The 27,077-nt window shown below is 30.3% G+C and overlaps 1 long non-coding RNA gene across 47 annotated transcripts in view; it reads right to left on the bottom strand.

Moving 5' to 3' along the window:
* Positions 1–27,077, bottom strand: part of LOC128075083 (uncharacterized) — a 79,453-nt gene that overhangs the window by 27,257 nt on the left and 25,119 nt on the right. For 16 of the 47 annotated variants that reach the window (XR_008203603.1, XR_008203601.1, XR_008203604.1 and 13 more), the window contains 3 exons: positions 23,089–23,129; positions 16,075–16,197; positions 1,602–1,683 (listed from right to left, as the gene is read on the bottom strand). This is a non-coding gene — a long non-coding RNA (uncharacterized LOC128075083). Of the gene's footprint in view, positions 1–1,068; positions 1,110–1,150; positions 1,274–1,601; positions 1,807–2,134; positions 2,217–9,349; positions 9,432–16,074; positions 16,198–23,047; positions 23,130–23,871; positions 23,913–27,077 lie in introns of all 47 variants that reach the window. The other 31 variants (XR_008203622.1, XR_008203624.1, XR_008203597.1 and 28 more) reach the window with 18 other exon arrangements.

Below are 27,077 nucleotides of genomic sequence, written 5' to 3'. Positions count from 1 at the left end.
ACCTCAAATATCGCTTATTTTCATAGAAATCCCTGTTTTTCCCCTTAAATATCGCTTATTTTCATAGAAATCCCAGTTTTCAACCTCAAATATCGCTTATTTTCATAGAAATCCCTGTTTTTACCCTTAAATATCGCTTATTTTCATAGAAATCCCTGTTTTTAACCTCAAATATCGCTTATTTTCATAGAAATCCCAGTTTTTAACCTTAAATATCGCTTATTTTCATAGAAATCCCTGTTTTTAACCTCAAATATCGCTTATTTTCATAGAAATCCCTGTTTTTCCCCTTAAATATCGCTTATTTTCATAGAAATCCCTGTTTTTAACCTCAAATATCGCTTATTTTCATAGAAATCCCTGTTTTTAACCTCAAATATCGCTTATTTTCATAGAAATCCCTGTTTTTCCCCTTAAATATCGCTTATTTTCATAGAAATCCCTGTTTTTAACCTCAAATATCACTTATTTTCATAGAAATCCCAGTTTTTAACCTCAAATATCGCTTATTTTCATAGAAATCCCTGTTTTTAACATCAAATATCGCTTATTTCCATAGAAATCCCTGTTTTTCCCCTTAAATATCGCTTATTTTCATAGAAATCCCTGTTTTTAACCTCAAATATCGCTTATTTTCATAGAAATCCCTGTTTTTCCCCTTAAATATCGCTTATTTTCATAGAAATCCCTGTTTTTAACCTCAAATATCGCTTATTTTCATAGAAATCCCTGTTTTTCCCCTTAAATATCGCTTATTTTCATAGAAATCCCCGATTTTCCCCTTAAATATCGCTTATTTTCATAGAAATCCCTGTTTTTAACCTCAAATATCGCTTATTTCCATAGAAATCCGTGTTTTCCCCCTTAAATATCACTTATTTCCATAGAAATCCCTGTTTTTAACCTCAAATATCGCTTATTTTCATAGAAATCCCTGTTTTTAACCTGAGATATCGCTTATTTTCATAGAAATCCCTGTTTTTCCCCTTAAATATCGCTTATTTTCCTAGAAATCCCTGTTTTTCCCCTTAAATATCGCTTATTTTCATAGAAATCCCCGTTTTTAACATTAAATATCACTTATTTTCATAGAAATCCCTGTTTTTAACCTAAGATATCGCTTATTTCCATAGAAATCCCTGTTTTTAACCTTAAATATCGCTTATTTTCATAGAAATCCCTGTTTTTAACCTTAAATATTGCTTGTTTTCATAGAAATCCCTGTTTTTAACCTGAAATATCGCTTATTTTCATAGAAATCCCTGTTTTTAACCTCAAATATCGCTTATTTTCATAGAAATCCCAGTTTTTAACCTAAGATATCGCTTATTTCCATAGAAATCCCTGTTTTTAACCTTAAATATCGCTTATATTCATAGAAATCCCTGTTTTTCCCCTTAAATATCGCTTGTTTTCATAGAAATCCCTGTTTTTAACCTAAAATATCGCTTATTTTCATAGAAATCCCTGTTTTTAACCTCAAATATCGCTTATTTTCCTAGAAATCCCTGTTTTTAACCTCAAATATCGCTTATTTTCCTAGAAATCCCTGTTTTTAACCTAAAATATCGCTTATTTTCCTAGAAATCCCTGTTTTTAACCTCAAATATCGCTTATTTTCATAGAAATCCCTGTTTTTAACCTGAAATATCGCTTATTTTCATAGAAATCCCAGTTTTTAACCTCAAATATCGCTTATTTTCATAGAAATCCCTGTTTTTAACCTCAAATATCGCTTATTTTCATAGAAATCCCTGTTTTTAACCTTAAATATTGCTTATTTTCATAGAAATCCCTGTTTTTAACCTCAAATATCGCTTATTTTCATAGAAATCCCTGTTTTTCCCCTTAAATATCGCTTATTTTCCTAGAAATCCCTGTTTTTCCCCTTAAATATCGCTTATTTTCATAGAAATCCCTGTTTTTAACCTCAAATATCGCTTATTTCCATAGAAATCCCTGTTTTTAACCTAAAATATCACTTATTTCCATAGAAATCCCTGTTTTTCCCCTTAAATATCGCTTATTTTCATAGAAATCCCAGTTTTTAACCTAAGATATCGCTTATTTTCATAGAAATCCCTGTTTTTCCCCTTAAATATCGCTTATTTTCATAGAAATCCCTGTTTTTAACCTCAAATATCGCTTATTTTCATAGAAATCCCTGTTTTTTACCTTAAATATCGCTTATTTTCATAGAAATCCCTGTTTTTAACCTCAAATATCGCTTATTTTCCTAGAAATCCCTGTTTTTAACCTCAAATATCGCTTATTTTCATAGAAATCCCAGTTTTTCCCCTCAAATATCGCTTATTTTCATAGAAATCCCTGTTTTTCCCCTTAAATATCGCTTATTTTCCTAGAAATCCCTGTTTTCAACCTAAAATATCGCTTAATTTCCTAGAAATCCCTGTTTTTCCCCTTAAATATCGCTTATTTTCATAGAAATCCCTGTTTTTAACCTAAGATATCGCTTATTTTCATAGAAATCCCTGTTTTTACCCTTAAATATCGCTTATTTTCATAGAAATCCCTGTTTTTAACCTCAAATATCGCTTATTTTCATAGAAATCCCTGTTTTTAACCTCAAATATCGCTTATTTTCATAGAAATCCCAGTTTTCTACCTCAAATATCGCTTCTTTTCATAGAAATCCCTGTTTTTCCCCTTAAATATCGCTTATTTTCATAGAAATCCCTGTTTTTAACCTAAAATATCGCTTATTTTCATAGAAATCCCTGTTTGTAACCTCAAATATCGCTTATTTTCCTAGAAATCCCTGTTTTTAACCTCAAATATCGCTTATTTTCATAGAAATCCCTGTTTTTAACCTCAAATATCGCTTATTTTCATAGAAATCCCTGTTTTTCCCCTTAAATATCGCTTATTTTCATAGAAATCCCTGTTTTTCCCCTTAAATATCGCTTATTTTCATAGAAATCCCTGTTTTTCCCCTTAAATATCGCTTATTTCCATAGAAATCCCTGTTTTTAACCTCAAATGTCGCTTATTTTCATAGAAATCCCATTTTTTCCCCTTAAATATCGCTTATTTTCATAGAAATCCCAGTTTTTAACCTAAGATATCGCTTATTTTCATAGAAATCCCTGTTTTTCCCCTTAAATATCGCTTATTTTCATAGAAATCCCTGTTTTTAACCTCAAATATCGCTTATTTTCATAGAAATCCCTGTTTTTAACCTCAAATATCGCTTATTTTCATAGAAATCCCAGTTTTTCCCCTAAAATATCGCTTATTTTCATAGAAATCCCTGTTTTTCCCCTTAAATATCGCTTATTTTCCTAGAAATCCCTGTTTTTAACCTAAATATCGCTTAATTTCCTAGAAATCCCTGTTTTTCCCCTTAAATATCGCTTATTTTCATAGAAATCCCTGTTTTTAACCTAAGATATCGCTTATTTTCATAGAAATCCCTGTTTTTCCCCTCAAATATCGCTTATTTTCATAGAAATCCCTGTTTTTAACCTCAAATATCGCTTATTTTCATAGAAATCCCAGTTTTCAACCTCAAATATCGCTTATTTTCATAGAAATCCCTGTTTTTAACCTCAAATATCGCTTATTTTCATAGAAATCCCAGTTTTCAACCTCAAATATCGCTTCTTTTCATAGAAATCCCTGTTTTTAACCTAAAATATCACTTATTTTCCTAGAAATCCCTGTTTTTAACCTCAAATATCGCTTATTTTCCTAGAAATCCCTGTTTTTAACCTCAAATATCGCTTATTTTCATAGAAATCCCTGTTTTTAACCTAAAATATCGCTTATTTTCATAGAAATCCCTGTTTTTAACCTCAAATATCGCTTATTTTCCTAGAAATCCCTGTTTTTAACCTCAAATATCGCTTATTTTCATAGAAATCCCAGTTTTTAACCTCAAATATCGCTTATTTTCATAGAAATCCCTGTTTTTAACCTCAAATATCGCTTATTTTCATAGAAATCCCTGTTTTTAACCTCAAATATCGCTTATTTTCATAGAAATCCCTGTTTTTAACCTCAAATATCGTTTATTTCCATAGAAATCCCTGTTTTTCCCCTTAAATATCGCTTATTTCCATAGAAATCCCTGTTTTTAACCTAAAATATCGCTTATTTTCATAGAAATCCCTGTTTTTAACCTGAGATATCGCTTATTTTCATAGAAATCCCTGTTTTTCCCCTAAAATATCGCTTATTTTCCTAGAAATCCCTGTTTTTCCCCTTAAATATCGCTTATTTTCATAGAAATCCCTGTTTTTAACCAAAAATATCACTTATTTTCATAGAAATCCCTGTTTTTAACCTAAAATATCGCTTATTTTCCTAGAAATCCCTGTTTTTAACCTCAAATATCGCTTATTTTCATAGAAATCCCTGTTTTTAACCTCAAATATCGCTTATTTTCATAGAAATCCCAGTTTTCAACCTCAAATATCGCTTCTTTTCCTAGAAATCCCTGTTTTTCCCCTTAAATATCACTTATTTTCCTAGAAATCCCTGTTTTTAACCTCAAATATCGCTTATTTTCCTAGAAATCCCTGTTTTTAACCTCAAATATCGCTTATTTTCATAGAAATCCCTGTTTTTAACCTAAAATATCGCTTATTTTCCTAGAAATCCCTGTTTTTAACCTCAAATATCGCTTATTTTCATAGAAATCCCTGTTTTTAACCTCAAATATCGCTTATTTTCATGTAAATCCCTGTTTTTAACCTCAAATATCGCTTATTTTCCTAGAAATCCCTGTTTTTCCCCTTAAATATCGCTTATTTTCATAGAAATCCCTGTTTTTCCCCTTAAATATCGCTTATTTTCATAGAAATCCCTGTTTTTAACCTCAAATATCGCTTATTTTCATAGAAATCCCTGTTTTTAACCTCAAATATCGCTTATTTTCATAGAAATCCCAGTTTTTCCCCTCAAATATCGCTTATTTTCATAGAAATCCCAGTTTTTAACCTCAAATATCACTTATTTTCATAGAAATCCCAGTTTTTAACCTCAAATATCGCTTATTTTCATAGAAATCCCTGTTTTTAACCCGAGATATCGCTTATTTTCCTAGAAATCCCTGTTTTTAACCTCAAATATCGCTTATTTTCATAGAAATCCCTTTTTTTAACCTCAAATATCGTTTATTTCCATAGAAATCCCTGTTTTTCCCCTTAAATATCGCTTATTTCCATAGAAATCCCTGTTTTTAACCTAAAATATCGCTTATTTTCATAGAAATCCCTGTTTTTAACCTGAGATATCGCTTATTTTCATAGAAATCCCTGTTTTTCCCCTAAAATATCGCTTATTTTCCTAGAAATCCCTGTTTTTCCCCTTAAATATCGCTTATTTTCATAGAAATCCCTGTTTTTAACCAAAAATATCACTTATTTTCATAGAAATCCCTGTTTTTAACCTAAAATATCGCTTATTTTCCTAGAAATCCCTGTTTTTAACGTCAAATATCGCTTATTTTCATAGAAATCCCTGTTTTTCCCCTTAAATATCGCTTATTTTCATAGAAATCCCTGTTTTTAACCTCAAATATCGCTTATTTCCATAGAAATCCCTGTTTTTCCCCTTAAATATCGCTTATTTTCCTAGAAATCCCCGATTTTCCCCTTAAATATCGCTTATTTTCATAGAAATCCCTGTTTTTAACCTCAAATATCGCTTATTTCCATAGAAATCCGTGTTTTCCCCCTTAAATATCACTTATTTCCATAGAAATCCCTGTTTTTAACCTAAAATATCGCTTATTTTCATAGAAATCCCTGTCTTTAACCTGAGATATCGCTTATTTTCATAGAAATCCCTGTTTTTCCCCTTAAATATCGCTTATTTTCCTGGAAATCCCTGTTTTTCCCCTTAAATATCGCTTATTTTCATAGAAATCCCCGTTTTTAACCAAAAATATCACTTATTTTCATAGAAATCCCTGTTTTTAACCTAAAATATCGCTTATTTTCATAGAAATCCCAGTTTTTATCCTCAAATATCGCTTATTTTCATAGAAATCCCTGTTTTTCCCCTTAAATATCGCTTATTTTCATAGAAATCCCTGTTTTTAACCTAAAATATCGCTTATTTCCATAGAAATCCCTGTTTTTTACTAAAAATATCACTTATTTTCATGGAAATCCCTGTTTTTAACCTAAGATATCGCTTATTTTCATAGAAATCCCTGTTTTTAACCTAAAATATCGCTTATTTCCATAGAAATCCCTGTTTTTCCCCTTAAATATCGCTTATTTTCCTAGAAATCCCTGTTGTTAACCTCAAATATCGCTTATTTTCCTAGAAATCCCTGTTTTTAACCTAAAATATCGCTTATTTTCCTAGAAATCCCTGTTTTTAACCTCAAATATCGCTTATTTTCATAGAAATCCCTGTTTTTAACCTAAAATATCGCTTATTTTCGTAGAAATCCCAGTTTTTAACCTCAAATATCGCTTATTTTCGTAGAAATCCCAGTTTTTAACCTCAAATATCACTTATTTTCATAGAAATCCCTGTTTTTAACCTCAAATATCGCTTATTTTCCTAGAAATCCCTGTTTTTAACCTTAAATATTGCTTATTTTCCTAGAAATCCCTGTTTTTAACCTCAAATATCGCTTATTTTCATAGAAATCCCTGTTTTTCCCCTTAAATATCGCTTATTTTCATAGAAATCCCTGTTTTTCCCCTTAAATATCGCTTATTTTCCTAGAAATCCCTGTTTTTCCCCTTAAATATCGCTTATTTTCATAGAAATCCCTGTTTTTAACCTAAAATATCACTTATTTCCATAGAAATCCCTGTTTTTAACCTAAAATATCACTTATTTCCATAGAAATCCCTGTTTTTCCCCTTAAATATCGCTTATTTCCATAGAAATCCATGTTTTTAACCTAAAATATCGCTTATTTTCATAGAAATCCCTGTTTTTAACCTGAGATATCGCTTATTTTCATAGAAATCCCTGTTTTTAACCTCAAATATCGCTTATTTTCATAGAAATCCCTGTTTTTAACCTTAAATATCGCTTATTTTCATAGAAATCCCTGTTTTTAACCTCAAATATCGCTTATTTTCCTAGAAATCCCTGTTTTTAACCTCAAATATCGCTTATTTTCATAGAAATCCCAGTTTTTCCCCTCAAATATCGCTTATTTTCCTAGAAATCCCTGTTTTTCCCCTTAAATATCGCTTATTTTCCTAGAAATCCCTGTTTTTAACCTAAGATATCGCTTATTTTCATAGAAAACCCAGTTTTTCCCCTTAAATATCGCTTATTTTCATAGAAATCCCTGTTTTTAACCTCAAATATCGCTTATTTTCATAGAAATCCCTGTTTTTAACCTCAAATATCGCTTATTTTCATAGAAATCCCAGTTTTCTACCTCAAATATCGCTTATTTTCATAGAAATCCCAGTTTTCTACCTCAAATATCGCTTCTTTTCATAGAAATCCCTGTTTTTCCCCTTAAATATCACTTATTTTCCTAGAAATCCCTGTTTTTAACCTCAAATATCGCTTATTTTCCTAGAAATTCCTGTTTTTAACCTCAAATATCGCTTATTTTCATAGAAATCCCTGTTTTTAACCTAAAATATCGCTTATTTTCCTAGAAATCCCTGTTTTTAACCTCAAATATCGCTTATTTTCATAGAAATCCCTGTTTTTAACCTCAAATATCGCTTATTTTCATAGAAATCCCTGTTTTTCCCCTTAAATATCGCTTATTTTCATAGAAATCCCTGTTTTTCCCCTTAAATATCGCTTATTTTCCTAGAAATCCCTGTTTTTCCCCTTAAATATCGCTTATTTTCATAGAAATCCCTGTTTTTAACCTCAAATATCGCTTATTTTCATAGAAATCCCTGTTTTTCCCCTTAAATATCGCTTATTTTCATAGAAATCCCAGTTTTTAACCTAAGATATCGCTTATTTTCATAGAAATCCCTGTTTTTCCCCTTAAATATCGCTTATTTTCATAGAAATCCCTGTTTTTAACCTCAAATATCGCTTATTTTCATAGAAATCCCAGTTTTTAACCTTAAATATCTCTTATTTTCATAGAAATCCCTGTTTTTAACCTCAAATATCGCTTATTTTCATAGAAATCCCAGTTTTTCCCCTCAAATATCGCTTATTTTCATAGAAATCCCTGTTTTTCCCCTTAAATATCGCTTATTTTCCTAGAAATCCCTGTTTTCAACCTAAAATATCGCTTAATTTCCTAGAAATCCCTGTTTTTCCCCTTAAATATCGCTTATTTTCCTAGAAATCCCTGTTTTTAACCTAAGATATCGCTTATTTTCATAGAAAACCCAGTTTTTCCCCTTAAATATCGCTTATTTTCATAGAAATCCCTGTTTTTAACCTCAAATATCGCTTATTTTCATAGAAATCCCAGTTTTCAACCTCAAATATCGCTTATTTTCCTAGAAATCCCTGTTTTTCCCCTTAAATATCGCTTCTTTTCATAGAAATCCCTGTTTTTAACCTAAAATATCGCTTATTTTCCTAGAAATCCCTGTTTTTAACCTCAAATATCGCTTATTTTCCTAGAAATCCCTGTTTTTAACCTCAAATATCGCTTATTTTCATAGAAATCCCTGTTTTTAACCTCAAATATCGCTTATTTTCATAGAAATCCCAGTTTTCAACCTCAAATATCGCTTCTTTTCATAGAAATCCCTGTTTTTCCCCTTAAATATCACTTATTTTCCTAGAAATCCCTGTTTTTAACCTCAAATATCGCTTATTTTCCTAGAAATCCCTGTTTTTAACCTAAAATATCGCTTATTTTCCTAGAAATCCCTGTTTTTAACCTCAAATATCGCTTATTTTCATAGAAATCCCAGTTTTCAACCTCAAATATCACTTATTTTCATAGAAATCCCAGTTTTTAACCTCAAATATCGCTTATTTTCATAGAAATCCCTGTTTTTAACCTCAAATATCGCTTATTTTCCTAGAAATCCCTGTTTTTAACCTCAAATATCGCTTATTTTCATAGAAATCCCTGTTTTTAACCTCAAATATCGCTTATTTTCATAGAAATCCCTGTTTTTCCCCTTAAATATCGCTTATTTTCATAGAAATCCCTGTTTTTCCCCTTAAATATCGCTTATTTTCCTAGAAATCCCTGTTTTTAACCTCAAATATCGCTTATTTTCGTAGAAATCCCTGTTTTTAACCTCAAATATCGCTTATTTTCATAGAAATCCCAGTTTTTCCCCTTAAATATCGCTTATTTTCATAGAAATCCCTGTTTTTAACCTAAGATATCGCTTATTTTCATAGAAATCCCTGTTTTTCCCCTTAAATATCGCTTATTTTCATAGAAATCCCTGTTTTTAACCTCAAATATCGCTTATTTTCATAGAAATCCCTGTTTTTAACCTTAAATATCACTTATTTTCATAGAAATCCCTGTTTTTAACCTCAAATATCGCTTATTTTCATAGAAATCCCTGTTTTTAACCTCAAATATCGCTTATTTTCATAGAAATCCCTGTTTTTAACCAAAAATATCACTTATTTTCATAGAAATCCCAGTTTTTAACCTCAAATATCGCTTATTTTCACAGAAATCCCAGTTTTCAACCTCAAATATCGCTTCTTTTCATAGAAATCCCTGTTTTTCCCCTTAAATATCACTTATTTTCCTAGAAATCCCTGTTTTTAACCTAAAATATCGCTTATTTTCCTAGAAATCCCTGTTTTTAACGTCAAATATCGCTTATTTTCATAGAAATCCCTGTTTTTCCCCTTAAATATCGCTTATTTTCCTAGAAATCCCTGTTTTTCCCCTTAAATATCGCTTATTTTCATAGAAATCCCTGTTTTTAACCTCAAATATCGCTTATTTTCATAGAAATCCCTGTTTTTCCCCTTAAATATCGCTTATTTTCATAGAAATCCCAGTTTTTAACCTAAGATATCGCTTATTTTCATAGAAATCCCTGTTTTTCCCCTTAAATATCGCTTATTTTCATAGAAATCCCTGTTTTTAACCTCAAATATCGCTTATTTTCATAGAAATCCCTGTTTTTATCCTCAAATATCACTTATTTTCATAGAAATCCCAGTTTTTCCCCTCAAATATCGCTTATTTTCATAGAAATCCCTGTTTTTCCCCTTAAATATCGCTTATTTTCCTAGAAATCCCTGTTTTTAACCTCAAATATCGCTTATTTTCATAGAAATCCCAGTTTTCAACCTCAAATATCGCTTATTTTCATAGAAATCACTGTTTTTAACCTGAGATATCGCTTATTTTCATAGAAATCCCTGTTTTTCCCCTTAAATATCGCTTATTTTCATAGAAATCCCTGTTTTTCCCCTTAAATATCGCTTATTTTCATAGAAATCCCTGTTTTTAACCTCAAATATCGCTTATTTTCATAGAAATCCCAGTTTTCAACCTCAAATATCGCTTATTTTCATAGAAATCCCTGTTTTTCCCCTTAAATATCGCTTCTTTTCATAGAAATCCCTGTTTTTAACCTAAAATATCGCTTATTTTCCTAGAAATCCCTGTTTTTAACCTCAAATATCGCTTATTTTCATAGAAATCCCTGTTTTTAACCTCAAATATCGCTTATTTTCATAGAAATCCCAGTTTTCAACCTCAAATATCGCTTCTTTTCATAGAAATCCCTGTTTTTCCCCTTAAATATCACTTATTTTCCTAGAAATCCCTGTTTTTAACCTCAAATATCGCTTATTTTCATAGAAATCCCTGTTTTTAACCTAAAATATCGCTTATTTTCCTAGAAATCCCTGTTTTTAACCTCAAATATTGCTTATTTTCATAGAAATCCCAGTTTTTAACCTCAAATATCACTTATTTTCATAGAAATCCCAGTTTTTAACCTCAAATATCGCTTATTTTCATAGAAATCCCTGTTTTTAACCTCAAATATCGCTTATTTTCCTAGAAATCCCTGTTTTTAACCTCAAATATCGCTTATTTTCATAGAAATCCCTGTTTTTAACCTCAAATACCGTTTATTTCCATAGAAATCCCTGTTTTTCCCCTTAAATATCGCTTATTTTCATAGAAATCCCTGTTTTTAACCTAAAATATCGCTTATTTTCATAGAAATCCCTGTTTTTAACCTGAGATATCGCTTATTTTCATAGAAATCCCTGTTTTTCCCCTAAAATATCGCTTATTTTCCTAGAAATCCCTGTTTTTCCCCTTAAATATCGCTTATTTTCATAGAAATCCCTGTTTTTAACCTAAAATATCGCTTATTTTCCTAGAAATCCCTGTTTTTAACCTCAAATATCGCTTATTTTCATAGAAATCCCTGTTTTTAACCTCAAATATCGCTTATTTTCATAGAAATCCCAGTTTTCAACCTCAAATATCGCTTCTTTTCATAGAAATCCCTGTTTTTCCCCTTAAATATCACTTATTTTCCTAGAAATCCCTGTTTTTAACCTCAAATATCGCTTATTTTCCTAGAAATCCCTGTTTTTCCCCTTAAATATTGCTTATTTTCATAGAAATCCCTGTTTTTAACCTAAAATATCGCTTATTTTCCTAGAAATCCCTGTTTTTAACCTAAAATATCGCTTATTTTCATAGAAATCCCTGTTTTTAACCTCAAATATCGCTTATTTTCATAGAAATCCCTGTTTTTAACCTCAAATATCGCTTATTTTCATAGAAATCCCTGTTTTTCCCCTTAAATATCGCTTATTTTCCTAGAAATCCCTGTTTTTCCCCTTAAATATCGCTTATTTTCCTAGAAATCCCTGTTTTTAACCTCAAATATCGCTTATTTTCCTAGAAATCCCTGTTTTTAACCTCAAATATCGCTTATTTTCATAGAAATCCCAGTTTTTCCCCTCAAATATCGCTTATTTTCATAGAAATCCCAGTTTTTAACCTAAAATATCGCTTATTTTCCTAGAAATCCCTGTTTTTAACCTCAAATATCGCTTATTTTCATAGAAATCCCTGTTTTTAACCTGAGATATCGCTTATTTTCCTAGAAATCCCTGTTTTTAACCTCAAATATCGCTTATTTTCATAGAAATCCCTGTTTTTAACCTCAAATATCGTTTATTTCCATAGAAATCCCTGTTTTTCCCCTTAAATATCGCTTATTTCCATAGAAATCCCTGTTTTTAACCTAAAATATCGCTTATTTTCATAGAAATCCCTGTTTTTAACCTGAGATATCGCTTATTTTCATAGAAATCCCTGTTTTTCCCCTAAAATATCGCTTATTTTCCTAGAAATCCCTGTTTTTCCCCTTAAATATCGCTTATTTTCATAGAAATCCCTGTTTTTAACCAAAAATATCACTTATTTTCATAGAAATCCCTGTTTTTAACCTAAAATATCGCTTATTTTCCTAGAAATCCCTGTTTTTAACCTCAAATATCGCTTATTTTCATAGAAATCCCTGTTTTTCCCCTTAAATATCGCTTATTTTCATAGAAATCCCTGTTTTTCCCCTTAAATATCGCTTATTTTCATAGAAATCCCTGTTTTTAACCTCAAATATCGCTTATTTCCATAGAAATCCCTGTTTTTCCCCTTAAATATCGCTTATTTTCCTAGAAATCCCCGATTTTCCCCTTAAATATCGCTTATTTTCATAGAAATCCCTGTTTTTAACCTCAAATATCGCTTATTTCCATAGAAATCCGTGTTTTCCCCCTTAAATATCACTTATTTCCATAGAAATCCCTGTTTTTAACCTAAAATATCGCTTATTTTCATAGAAATCCCTGTCTTTAACCTGAGATATCGCTTATTTTCATAGAAATCCCTGTTTTTCCCCTTAAATATCGCTTATTTTCCTAGAAATCCCTGTTTTTCCCCTTAAATATCGCTTATTTTCATAGAAATCCCCGTTTTTAACCAAAAATATCACTTATTTTCATAGAAATCCCTGTTTTTAACCTAAAATATCGCTTATTTTCATAGAAATCCCAGTTTTTATCCTCAAATATCGCTTATTTTCATAGAAATCCCTGTTTTTCCCCTTAAATATCGCTTATTTTCATAGAAATCCCTGTTTTTAACCTAAAATATCGCTTATTTCCATAGAAATCCCTGTTTTTTACTAAAAATATCACTTATTTTCATGGAAATCCCTGTTTTTAACCTCAGATATCGCTTATTTTCATAGAAATCCCAGTTTTTAACCTCAAATATCGCTTATTTTCATAGAAATCCCTGTTTTTAACCTTAAATATCGCTTATTTTCCTAGAAATCCCTGTTGTTAACCTCAAATATCGCTTATTTTCCTAGAAATCCCTGTTTTTAACCTAAAATATCGCTTATTTTCCTAGAAATCCCTGTTTTTAACCTCAAATATCGCTTATTTTCGTAGAAATCCCAGTTTTTAACCTAAAATATCACTTATTTTCATAGAAATCCCTGTTTTTAACCTCAAATATCGCTTATTTTCCATAGAAATCCCTGTTTTTAACCTTAAATATTGCTTATTTTCCTAGAAATCCCTGTTTTTAACCTAAAATATCGCTTATTTTCATAGAAATCCCTGTTTTTCCCCTTAAATATCGCTTATTTTCATAGAAATCCCTGTTTTTCCCCTTAAATATCGCTTATTTTCCTAGAAATCCCTGTTTTTCCCCTTAAATATCGCTTATTTTCATAGAAATCCCTGTTTTTAACCTAAAATATCACTTATTTCCATAGAAATCCCTGTTTTTAACCTAAAATATCACTTATTTCCATAGAAATCCCTGTTTTTCCCCTTAAATATCGCTTATTTTCCTAGAAATCCCTGTTGTTAACCTCAAATATCGCTTATTTTCCTAGAAATCCCTGTTTTTAACCTAAAATATCGCTTATTTTCCTAGAAATCCCTGTTTTTAACCTGAGATATCGCTTATTTTCATAGAAATCCCTGTTTTTAACCTTAAATATCGCTTATTTTCATAGAAATCCCTGTTTTTAACCTCAAATATCGCTTATTTTCCTAGAAATCCCTGTTTTTAACCTCAAATATCGCTTATTTTCATAGAAATCCCAGTTTTTCCCCTCAAATATCGCTTATTTTCCTAGAAATCCCTGTTTTTCCCCTTAAATATCGCTTATTTTCCTAGAAATCCCTGTTTTTAACCTAAGATATCGCTTATTTTCATAGAAAACCCAGTTTTTCCCCTTAAATATCGCTTATTTTCATAGAAATCCCTCTTTTTAACCTCAAATATCGCTTATTTTCATAGAAATCCCTGTTTTTAACCTCAAATATCGCTTATTTTCATAGAAATCCCAGTTTTCTACCTCAAATATCGCTTCTTTTCATAGAAATCCCTGTTTTTCCCCTCAAATATCGCTTATTTTCATAGAAATCCCTGTTTTTAACCTCAAATATCGCTTATTTTCCTAGAAATCCCTGTTTTTAACCTCAAATATCGCTTATTTTCATAGAAATCCCTGTTTTTAACCTAAAATATCGCTTATTTTCCTAGAAATCCCTGTTTTTAACCTCAAATATCGCTTATTTTCATAGAAATCCCTGTTTTTAACCTCAAATATCGCTTATTTTCATAGAAATCCCTGTTTTTCCCCTTAAATATCGCTTATTTTCATAGAAATCCCTGTTTTTCCCCTTAAATATCGCTTATTTTCATAGAAATCCCTGTTTTTAACCTCAAATATCGCTTATTTTCCTAGAAATCCCTGTTTTTAACCTCAAATATTGCTTATTTTCCTAGAAATCCCTGTTTTTAACCTCAAATATCGCTTATTTCCATAGAAATCCCTGTTTTTCCCCTTAAATATCGCTTATTTTCCTAGAAATCCCCGATTTTCCCCTTAAATATCGCTTATTTTCATAGAAATCCCTGTTTTTAACCTCAAATATCGCTTATTTCCATAGAAATCCGTGTTTTCCCCCTTAAATATCACTTATTTCCATAGAAATCCCTGTTTTTAACCTAAAATATCGCTTATTTTCATAGAAATCCCTGTCTTTAACCTGAGATATCGCTTATTTTCATAGAAATCCCTGTTTTTCCCCTTAAATATCGCTTATTTTCCTAGAAATCCCTGTTTTTCCCCTTAAATATCGCTTATTTTCATAGAAATCCCCGTTTTTAACCAAAAATATCACTTATTTTCATAGAAATCCCTGTTTTTAACCTAAAATATCGCTTATTTTCATAGAAATCCCAGTTTTTATCCTCAAATATCGCTTATTTTCATAGAAATCCCTGTTTTTCCCCTTAAATATCGCTTATTTTCATAGAAATCCCTGTTTTTAACCTAAAATATCGCTTATTTCCATAGAAATCCCTGTTTTTTACTAAAAATATCACTTATTTTCATGGAAATCCCTGTTTTTAACCTAAGATATCGCTTATTTTCATAGAAATCCCTGTTTTTAACCTAAAATATCGCTTATTTCCATAGAAATCCCTGTTTTTCCCCTTAAATATCGCTTATTTTCCTAGAAATCCCTGTTTTTAACCTCAAATATCGCTTATTTTCCTAGAAATCCCTGTTTTTAACCTCAAATATCGCTTATTTTCATAGAAATCCCTGTTTTTAACCTAAAATATCGCTTATTTTCGTAGAAATCCCAGTTTTTAACCTCAAATATCACTTATTTTCATAGAAATCCCTGTTTTTAACCTCAAATATCGCTTATTTTCCTAGAAATCCCTGTTTTTAACCTTAAATATTGCTTATTTTCCTAGAAATCCCTGTTTTTAACCTCAAATATCGCTTATTTTCATAGAAATCCCTGTTTTTCCCCTTAAATATCGCTTATTTTCATAGAAATCCCTGTTTTTCCCCTTAAATATCGCTTATTTTCATAGAAATCCCTGTTTTTCCCCTTAAATATTGCTTATTTTCATAGAAATCCCTGTTTTTAACCTAAAATATCACTTATTTTCATAGAAATCCCTGTTTTTAACCTAAAATATCACTTATTTCCATAGAAATCCCTGTTTTTCCCCTTAAATATCGCTTATTTCCATAGAAATCCCTGTTTTTAACCTGAGATATCGCTTATTTTCATAGAAATCCCTGTTTTTAACCTGAGATATCGCTTATTTTCATAGAAATCCCTGTTTTTAACCTGAGATATCGCTTATTTTCATAGAAATCCCTGTTTTTAACCTTAAATATCGCTTATTTTCATAGAAATCCCTGTTTTTAACCTTAAATATCGCTTATTTTCATAGAAATCCCTGTTTTTAACCTCAAATATCGCTTATTTTCATAGAAATCCCTGTTTTTCCCCTCAAATATCGCTTATTTTCCTAGAAATCCCTGTTTTTCCCCTTAAATATCGCTTATTTTCCTAGAAATCCCTGTTTTTAACCTAAGATATCGCTTATTTTCATAGAAATCCCTGTTTTTCCCCTTAAATATCGCTTATTTTCATAGAAATCCCTGTTTTTCCCCTTAAATATCGCTTATTTTCCTAGAAATCCCTGTTTTTAACCTGAGATATCGCTTATTTTCATAGAAATCCCTGTTTTTCCCCTTAAATATCGCTTATTTTCATAGAAATCCCTGTTTTTCCCCTTAAATATCGCTTATTTTCATAGAAATCCCTGTTTTTAACCTCAAATATCGCTTATTTTCATAGAAATCCCAGTTTTCAACCTCAAATATCGCTTATTTTCATAGAAATCCCTGTTTTTCCCCTTAAATATCGCTTCTTTTCATAGAAATCCCTGTTTTTAACCTAAAATATCGCTTATTTTCCTAGAAATCCCTGTTTTTAACCTCAAATATCGCTTATTTTCCTAGAAATCCCTGTTTTTAACCTCAAATATCGCTTATTTTCATAGAAATCCCTGTTTTTAACCTCAAATATCGCTTATTTTCATAGAAATCCCTGTTTTTCCCCTTAAATATCGCTTATTTTCCTAGAAATCCCTGTTTTTAACCTCAAATATCGCTTATTTTCATAGAAATCCCTGTTTTTAACCTAAAATATCGCTTATTTTCCTAGAAATCCCTGTTTTTAACCTCAAATATTGCTTATTTTCATAGAAATCCCAGTTTTTAACCTCAAATATCGCTTATTTTCATAGAAATCCCTGTTTTTAACCTCAAATATCGCTTATTTTCATAGAAATCCCTGTTTTTAACCTCAAATATCGCTTATTTTCCTAGAAATCCCTGTTTTTAACCTCAAATATCGCTTATTTTCATAGAAATCCCTGTTTTTAACCTCAAATATCGCTTATTTCCATAGAAATCCCTGTTTTTCCCCTTAAATATCGCTTATTTTCATAGAAATCCCTGTTTTTAACCTAAAATATCGCTTATTTTCATAGAAATCCCTGTTTTTAACCTGAGATATCGCTTATTTTCATAGAAATCCCTGTTTTTCCCCTAAAATATCGCTTATTTTCCTAGAAATCCCTGTTTTTCCCCTTAAATATCGCTTATTTTCATAGAAATCCCTGTTTTTAACCAAAAATATCGCTTATTTTCATAGAAATCCCTGTTTTTAACCTAAAATATCGCTTATTTTCATAGAAATCCCTGTTTTTAACCTCAAATATCGCTTATTTTCATAGAAATCCCTGTTTTTAACCTCAAATATCGCTTATTTTCATAGAAATCCCAGTTTTCAACCTCAAATATCGCTTCTTTTCATAGAAATCCCTGTTTTTCCCCTTAAATATCGCTTATTTTCCTAGAAATCCCTGTTTTTAACCTCAAATATCGCTTATTTTCATAGAAATCCCTGTTTTTCCCCTTAAATATCGCTTATTTTCATAGAAATCCCTGTTTTTAACCTAAAATATCGCTTATTTTCCTAGAAATCCCTGTTTTTAACCTAAAATATCGCTTATTTTCATAGAAATCCCTGTTTTTAACCTCAAATATCGCTTATTTTCATAGAAATCCCTGTTTTTAACCTCAAATATCGCTTATTTTCATAGAAATCCCTGTTTTTCCCCTTAAATATCGCTTATTTTCCTAGAAATCCCTGTTTTTAACCCCTTAAATATCGCTTATTTTCATAGAAATCCCTGTTTTTAACCTCAAATATCGCTTATTTTCATAGAAATCCCTGTTTTTAACCTCAAATATCGCTTATTTTCATAGAAATCCCAGTTTTTCCCCTCAAATATCGCTTATTTTCATAGAAATCCCTGTTTTTAACCTCAAATATCACTTATTTTCATAGAAATCCCTGTTTTTAACCTCAAATATCGCTTATTTTCATAGAAATCCCTGTTTTTAACCTGAGATATCGCTTATTTTCCTAGAAATCCCTGTTTTTAACCTCAAATATCGCTTATTTTCATAGAAATCCCTGTTTTTAACCTCAAATATCGCTTATTTCCATAGAAATCCCTGTTTTTCCCCTTAAATATCGCTTATTTCCATAGAAATCCCTGTTTTTAACCTAAAATATCGCTTATTTTCATAGAAATCCCTGTTTTTAACCTGAGATATCGCTTATTTTCATAGAAATCCCTGTTTTTCCCCTTAAAATATCGCTTATTTTCCTAGAAATCCCTGTTTTTCCCCTTAAATATCGCTTATTTTCATAGAAATCCCTGTTTTTAACCAAAAATATCGCTTATTTTCATAGAAATCCCTGTTTTTAACCTAAAATATCGCTTATTTTCATAGAAATCCCTGTTTTTAACCTCAAATATCGCTTATTTTCATAGAAATCCCTGTTTTTCCCCTTAAATATCGCTTATTTTCATAGAAATCCCTGTTTTTCCCCTTAAATATCGCTTATTTTCATAGAAATCCCTGTTTTTCCCCTTAAATATCGCTTATTTTCATAGAAATCCCTGTTTTTAACCTCAAATATCGCTTATTTTCATAGAAATCCCTGTTTTTCCCCTTAAATATCGCTTATTTTCCTAGAAATCCCTGTTTTTCCCCTTAAATATCGCTTATTTTCATAGAAATCCCTGTTTTTAACCTCAAATATCGCTTATTTCCATAGAAATCCCTGTTTTTAACCTTAAAATATCACTTATTTCCATAGAAATCCCTGTTTTTAACCTAAAATATCGCTTATTTTCATAGAAATCCCTGTCTTTAACCTGAGATATCGCTTATTTTCATAGAAATCCCTGTTTTTCCCCTTAAATATCGCTTATTTTCCTAGAAATCCCTGTTTTTCCCCTTAAATATCGCTTATTTTCATAGAAATCCCTGTTTTTAACCAAAAATATCACTTATTTTCATAGAAATCCCTGTTTTTAACCTAAAATATCGCTTATTTTCATAGAAATCCCAGTTTTTATCCTCAAATATCGCTTATTTTCATAGAAATCCCTGTTTTTAACCTAAATATCGCTTATTTTCCTAGAAATCCCTGTTTTTAACCTTAAATATCGCTTATTTTCATAGAAATCCCTGTTTTTAACCTAAAATATCGCTTATTTTCATAGAAATCCCTGTTTTTCCCCTAAATATCGCTTATTTTCATAGAAATCCCTGTTTTTAACCTAAAATATCGCTTATTTTCATAGAAATCCCTGTTTTTAACCTAAAATATCGCTTATTTTCATAGAAATCCCTGTTTTTAACCTCAAATATCGCTTATTTTCATAGAAATCCCTGTTTTTAACCTAAAATATCGCTTATTTTCCTAGAAATCCCTGTTTTTAACCTAAAATATCGCTTATTTTCCTAGAAATCCCTGTTTTTAACCTCAAATATCGCTTATTTTCATAGAAATCCCTGTTTTTAACCTAAAATATCGCTTATTTTCGTAGAAATCCCTGTTTTTAACCTCAAATATCACTTATTTTCATAGAAATCCCTGTTTTTAACCTCAAATATCGCTTATTTTCATAGAAATCCCTGTTTTTAACCTTAAATATTGCTTATTTTCCTAGAAATCCCTGTTTTTAACCTCAAATATCGCTTATTTTCATAGAAATCCCTGTTTTTCCCCTTAAATATCGCTTATTTTCATAGAAATCCCTGTTTTTCCCCTTAAATATCGCTTATTTTCCTAGAAATCCCTGTTTTTCCCCTTAAATATCGCTTATTTTCATAGAAATCCCTGTTTTTAACCTAAAATATCACTTATTTTCATAGAAATCCCTGTTTTTAACCCCTTAAATATCGCTTATTTCCATAGAAATCCCTGTTTTTCCCCTTAAATATCGCTTATTTTCATAGAAATCCCTGTTTTTAACCTTAAATATCGCTTATTTTCATAGAAATCCCTGTTTTTAACCTAAATATCGCTTATTTTCATAGAAATCCCTGTTTTTAACCTCAAATATCGCTTATTTTCATAGAAATCCCTGTTTTTAACCTTAAATATCGCTTATTTTCATAGAAATCCCTGTTTTTAACCTCAAATATCGCTTATTTTCATAGAAATCCCTGTTTTTAACCTCAAATATCGCTTATTTTCATAGAAATCCCTGTTTTTCCCCTCAAATATCGCTTATTTTCCTAGAAATCCCTGTTTTTCCCCTTAAATATCGCTTATTTTCCTAGAAATCCCTGTTTTTAACCTAAGATATCGCTTATTTTCATAGAAAACCCAGTTTTTCCCCTTAAATATCGCTTATTTTCATAGAAATCCCTGTTTTTAACCTCAAATATCGCTTATTTTCATAGAAATCCCTGTTTTTCCCCTCAAATATCGCTTATTTTCATAGAAATCCCTGTTTTTAACCTCAAATATCGCTTCTTTTCATAGAAATCCCTGTTTTTCCCCTTAAATATCACTTATTTTCCTAGAAATCCCTGTTTTTAACCTCAAATATCGCTTATTTTCATAGAAATCCCTGTTTTTAACCTCAAATATCGCTTATTTTCATAGAAATCCCTGTTTTTAACCTAAAATATCGCTTATTTTCCTAGAAATCCCTGTTTTTAACCTCAAATATCGCTTATTTTCATAGAAATCCCTGTTTTTAACCTCAAATATCGCTTATTTTCATAGAAATCCCTGTTTTTAACCTCAAATATCGCTTATTTTCATAGAAATCCCTGTTTTTCCCCTTAAATATCGCTTATTTTCATAGAAATCCCTGTTTTTAACCTCAAATATCGCTTATTTTCATAGAAATCCCTGTTTTTAACCTCAAATATCGCTTATTTTCCTAGAAATCCCTGTTTTTAACCTCAAATATCGCTTATTTTCATAGAAATCCCTGTTTTTCCCCTCAAATATCGCTTATTTTCATAGAAATCCCAGTTTTTAACCTCAAATATCGCTTATTTTCATAGAAATCCCTGTTTTTAACCTCAAATATCGCTTATTTTCATAGAAATCCCTGTTTTTCCCCTTAAATATCGCTTATTTCCATAGAAATCCCTGTTTTTAACCAAAAATATCACTTATTTTCATAGAAATCCCTGTTTTTAACCTAAAATATCGCTTATTTTCATAGAAATCCCAGTTTTTATCCTCAAATATCGCTTATTTTCATAGAAATCCCTGTTTTTCCCCTTAAATATCGCTTATTTTCATAGAAATCCCTGTTTTTAACCTAAAATATCGCTTATTTCCATAGAAATCCCTGTTTTTAACTAAAAATATCACTTATTTTCATGGAAATCCCTGTTTTTAACCTAAAATATCGCTTATTTTCCTAGAAATCCCTGTTTTTAACCTAAAATATCGCTTATTTCCATAGAAATCCCTGTTTTTCCCCTTAAATATCGCTTATTTTCATAGAAATCCCAGTTTTTAACCTTAAATATCAATTATTTTCATAGAAATCCCTCTTTTTAACCTCAAATATCGCTTATTTTCCTAGAAATCCCTGTTTTTAACCTCAAATATTGCTTATTTTCATAGAAATCCCTGTTTTTAACCTAAAATATCGCTTATTTTCATAGAAATCCCTGTTTTTCCCCTTAAATATCGCTTATTTTCATAGAAATCCCTGTTTTTCCCCTTAAATATCGCTTATTTTCCTAGAAATCCCTGTTTTTCCCCTTAAATATCGCTTATTTTCATAGAAATCCCTGTTTTTAACCTAAAATATCACTTATTTCCATAGAAATCCCAGTTTTTAACCTTAAATATCTCTTATTTTCATAGAAATCCCAGTTTTTAACCTCAAATATCGCTTATTTTCATAGAAATCCCTGTTTTTAACCTCAAATATCGCTTATTTTCATAGAAATCCCAGTTTTTCCCCTCAAATATCGCTTATTTTCATAGAAATCCCTGTTTTTAACCTAAAATATCGCTTATTTTCCTAGAAATCCCTGTTTTTCCCCTTAAATATCACTTATTTTCCTAGAAATCCCTGTTTTTAACCTAAAATATCACTTATTTTCATAGAAATCCCTGTTTTTAACCTAAAAATATCACTTATTTTCATGGAAATCCCTGTTTTTAACCTAAGATATCGCTTATTTTCATAGAAATCCCTGTTTTTAACCTAAAATATCGCTTATTTTCCTAGAAATCCCTGTTTTTCCCCTTAAATATCGCTTATTTTCATAGAAATCCCTGTTTTTAACCTAAAATATCGCTTATTTTCATAGAAATCCCTGTTTTTCCCCTTAAATATCGCTTATTTTCATAGAAATCCCTGTTTTTAACCTAAGATATCGCTTATTTTCATAGAAATCCCTGTTTTTCCCCTTAAATATCGCTTATTTTCATAGAAATCCCTGTTTTTAACCTCAAATATCGCTTATTTTCATAGAAATCCCTGTTTTTAACCTCAAATATCGCTTATTTTCATAGAAATCCCTGTTTTTCCCCTTAAATATCGCTTATTTTCATAGAAATCCCTGTTTTTAACCTCAAATATCGCTTATTTTCATAGAAATCCCTGTTTTTAACCTCAAATATCGCTTATTTTCCTAGAAATCCCTGTTTTTAACCTCAAATATCGCTTATTTTCCTAGAAATCCCTGTTTTTAACCTCAAATATCGCTTATTTTCATAGAAATCCCTGTTTTTCCCCTTAAATATCGCTTATTTTCATAGAAATCCCTGTTTTTCCCCTTAAATATCGCTTATTTTCATAGAAATCCCTGTTTTTAACCTAAATATCGCTTATTTTCATAGAAATCCCTGTTTTTCCCCTTAAATATCGCTTATTTTCCTAGAAATCCCTGTTTTTAACCTTAAATATCGCTTATTTTCATAGAAATCCCTGTTTTTAACCTTAAATATCGCTTATTTTCATAGAAATCCCTGTTTTTAACCTCAAATATCGCTTATTTTCCTAGAAATCCCTGTTTTTAACCTTAAATATCGCTTATTTCCATAGAAATCCCTGTTTTTAACCTAAAATATCGCTTATTTTCATAGAAATCCCTGTTTTTAACCTGAGATATCGCTTATTTTCATAGAAATCCCTGTTTTTCCCCTTAAATATCGCTTATTTTCCTAGAAATCCCTGTTTTTAACCCCTTAAATATCGCTTATTTTCATAGAAATCCCTGTTTTTAACCTAAAATATCGCTTATTTTCATAGAAATCCCTGTTTTTAACCTCAAATATCGCTTATTTTCATAGAAATCCCTGTTTTTAACCTCAAATATCGCTTATTTTCATAGAAATCCCTGTTTTTCCCCTTAAATATCGCTTATTTTCCTAGAAATCCCTGTTTTTAACCTCAAATATCGCTTATTTTCATAGAAATCCCTGTTTTTAACCTAAAATATCGCTTATTTTCCTAGAAATCCCTGTTTTTAACCTTAAATATCGCTTATTTTCCTAGAAATCCCTGTTTTTAACCTCAAATATCGCTTATTTTCATAGAAATCCCTGTTTTTAACCCCTTAAATATCGCTTATTTTCATAGAAATCCCTGTTTTTAACCTCAAATATCGCTTATTTTCATAGAAATCCCTGTTTTTCCCCTTAAATATCGCTTATTTTCATAGAAATCCCTGTTTTTCCCCTTAAATATCGCTTATTTTCATAGAAATCCCTGTTTTTAACCTTAAATATCGCTTATTTTCATAGAAATCCCTGTTTTTAACCTCAAATATCGCTTATTTTCATAGAAATCCCTGTTTTTAACCTCAAATATCGCTTATTTTCATAGAAATCCCTGTTTTTAACCTCAAATATCGCTTATTTTCATAGAAATCCCTGTTTTTCCCCTTAAATATCGCTTATTTTCCTAGAAATCCCTGTTTTTAACCTAAATATCGCTTATTTTCATAGAAATCCCTGTTTTTCCCCTTAAATATCGCTTATTTTCATAGAAATCCCTGTTTTTAACCTAAAATATCGCTTATTTTCATAGAAATCCCTGTTTTTAACCTAAATATCGCTTATTTTCATAGAAATCCCTGTTTTTAACCTAAAATATCGCTTATTTTCATAGAAATCCCTGTTTTTAACCTAAAATATCGCTTATTTCCATAGAAATCCCTGTTTTTAACCTAAAATATCGCTTATTTTCATAGAAATCCCTGTTTTTAACCTAAATATCGCTTATTTTCCTAGAAATCCCTGTTTTTAACCTCAAATATCGCTTATTTTCATAGAAATCCCTGTTTTTCCCCTTAAATATCGCTTATTTTCATAGAAATCCCTGTTTTTAACCTAAAATATCGCTTATTTTCATAGAAATCCCTGTTTTTAACCTTAAAATATCGCTTATTTTCATAGAAATCCCTGTTTTTAACCCCTTAAATATCGCTTATTTTCATAGAAATCCCTGTTTTTAACCTAAAATATCGCTTATTTTCCTAGAAATCCCTGTTTTTCCCCTTAAATATCGCTTATTTTCCTAGAAATCCCTGTTTTTAACCTAAAATATCGCTTATTTTCATAGAAATCCCTGTTTTTCCCCTTAAATATCGCTTATTTTCATAGAAATCCCTGTTTTTAACCTCAAATATCGCTTATTTTCATAGAAATCCCTGTTTTTAACCTCAAATATCGCTTATTTTCATAGAAATCCCTGTTTTTAACCTAAAATATCGCTTATTTTCATAGAAATCCCTGTTTTTAACCTAAAATATCGCTTATTTTCCTAGAAATCCCTGTTTTTCCCCTTAAATATCGCTTATTTTCCTAGAAATCCCTGTTTTTAACCTAAATATCGCTTATTTTCATAGAAATCCCTGTTTTTAACCCCTTAAATATCGCTTATTTTCATAGAAATCCCTGTTTTTAACCTCAAATATCGCTTATTTTCATAGAAATCCCTGTTTTTAACCTCAAATATCGCTTATTTTCATGTAAATCCCTGTTTTTAACCTCAAATATCGCTTATTTTCATAGAAATCCCTGTTTTTCCCCTTAAATATCGCTTATTTTCATAGAAATCCCTGTTTTTCCCCTTAAATATCGCTTATTTTCATAGAAATCCCTGTTTTTAACCTCAAATATCGCTTATTTTCCTAGAAATCCCTGTTTTTAACCTCAAATATCGCTTATTTTCATAGAAATCCCAGTTTTTCCCCTCAAATATCGCTTATTTTCATAGAAATCCCTGTTTTTAACCTCAAATATCGCTTATTTTCATAGAAATCCCTGTTTTTAACCTCAAATATCGCTTATTTTCATAGAAATCCCTGTTTTTCCCCTTAAATATCGCTTATTTCCATAGAAATCCCTGTTTTTAACCTAAAATATCGCTTATTTTCATAGAAATCCCTGTTTTTAACCTGAGATATCGCTTATTTTCATAGAAATCCCTGTTTTTCCCCTTAAATATCGCTTATTTTCATAGAAATCCCTGTTTTTCCCCTTAAATATCGCTTATTTTCATAGAAATCCCTGTTTTTAACCTCAAATATCGCTTATTTTCATAGAAATCCCTGTTTTTCCCCTAAATATCGCTTATTTTCATAGAAATCCCTGTTTTTAACCTAAAATATCGCTTATTTTCCTAGAAATCCCTGTTTTTAACTAAAAATATCGCTTATTTTCATAGAAATCCCTGTTTTTAACCTAAATATCGCTTATTTTCCTAGAAATCCCTGTTTTTAACCTAAAATATCGCTTATTTTCATAGAAATCCCTGTTTTTCCCCTTAAATATCGCTTATTTTCATAGAAATCCCAGTTTTTAACCTTAAATATCGCTTATTTTCATAGAAATCCCTGTTTTTAACCTCAAATATCGCTTATTTTCCTAGAAATCCCTGTTTTTAACCTCAAATATCGCTTATTTTCATAGAAATCCCTGTTTTTAACCTAAATATCGCTTATTTTCATAGAAATCCCTGTTTTTAACCTTAAATATCGCTTATTTTCCTAGAAATCCCTGTTTTTAACCTCAAATATCGCTTATTTTCATAGAAATCCCTGTTTTTAACCTCAAATATCGCTTATTTTCATAGAAATCCCTGTTTTTAACCTCAAATATCGCTTATTTTCATAGAAATCCCTGTTTTTAACCTTAAATATCGCTTATTTTCATAGAAATCCCTGTTTTTAACCTCAAATATCGCTTATTTTCATAGAAATCCCTGTTTTTAACCTCAAATATCGCTTATTTTCCTAGAAATCCCTGTTTTTAACCTCAAATATCGCTTATTTTCATAGAAATCCCAGTTTTTCCCCTCAAATATCGCTTATTTTCATAGAAATCCCTGTTTTTAACCTCAAATATCGCTTATTTTCATAGAAATCCCTGTTTTTAACCTCAAATATCGCTTATTTTCATAGAAATCCCTGTTTTTCCCCTTAAATATCGCTTATTTTCATAGAAATCCCTGTTTTTAACCTCAAATATCGCTTATTTTCATAGAAATCCCTGTTTTTAACCTGAGATATCGCTTATTTTCATAGAAATCCCTGTTTTTCCCCTAAAATATCGCTTATTTTCCTAGAAATCCCTGTTTTTCCCCTTAAATATCGCTTATTTTCATAGAAATCCCTGTTTTTAACCTCAAATATCGCTTATTTTCCTAGAAATCCCTGTTTTTCCCCTTAAATATCGCTTATTTTCATAGAAATCCCTGTTTTTAACCTAAAATATCGCTTATTTCCATAGAAATCCCTGTTTTTAACTAAAAATATCACTTATTTTCATGGAAATCCCTGTTTTTAACCTAAAATATCGCTTATTTTCCTAGAAATCCCTGTTTTTAACCTAAAATATCGCTTATTTTCCTAGAAATCCCTGTTTTTCCCCTTAAATATCGCTTATTTTCATAGAAATCCCTGTTTTTAACCTTAAATATC

The sequence above is a fragment of the Tympanuchus pallidicinctus genome, unplaced genomic scaffold (assembly GCF_026119805.1).
Source record: "Tympanuchus pallidicinctus isolate F22 unplaced genomic scaffold, pur_lepc_1.0 scaffold116, whole genome shotgun sequence".
NCBI classification, from domain to species: domain Eukaryota; kingdom Metazoa; phylum Chordata; class Aves; order Galliformes; family Phasianidae; genus Tympanuchus; species Tympanuchus pallidicinctus.
Note: the sequence above shows the minus strand (reverse complement) of the source record. Positions and strands in the feature narration are given on the sequence as shown.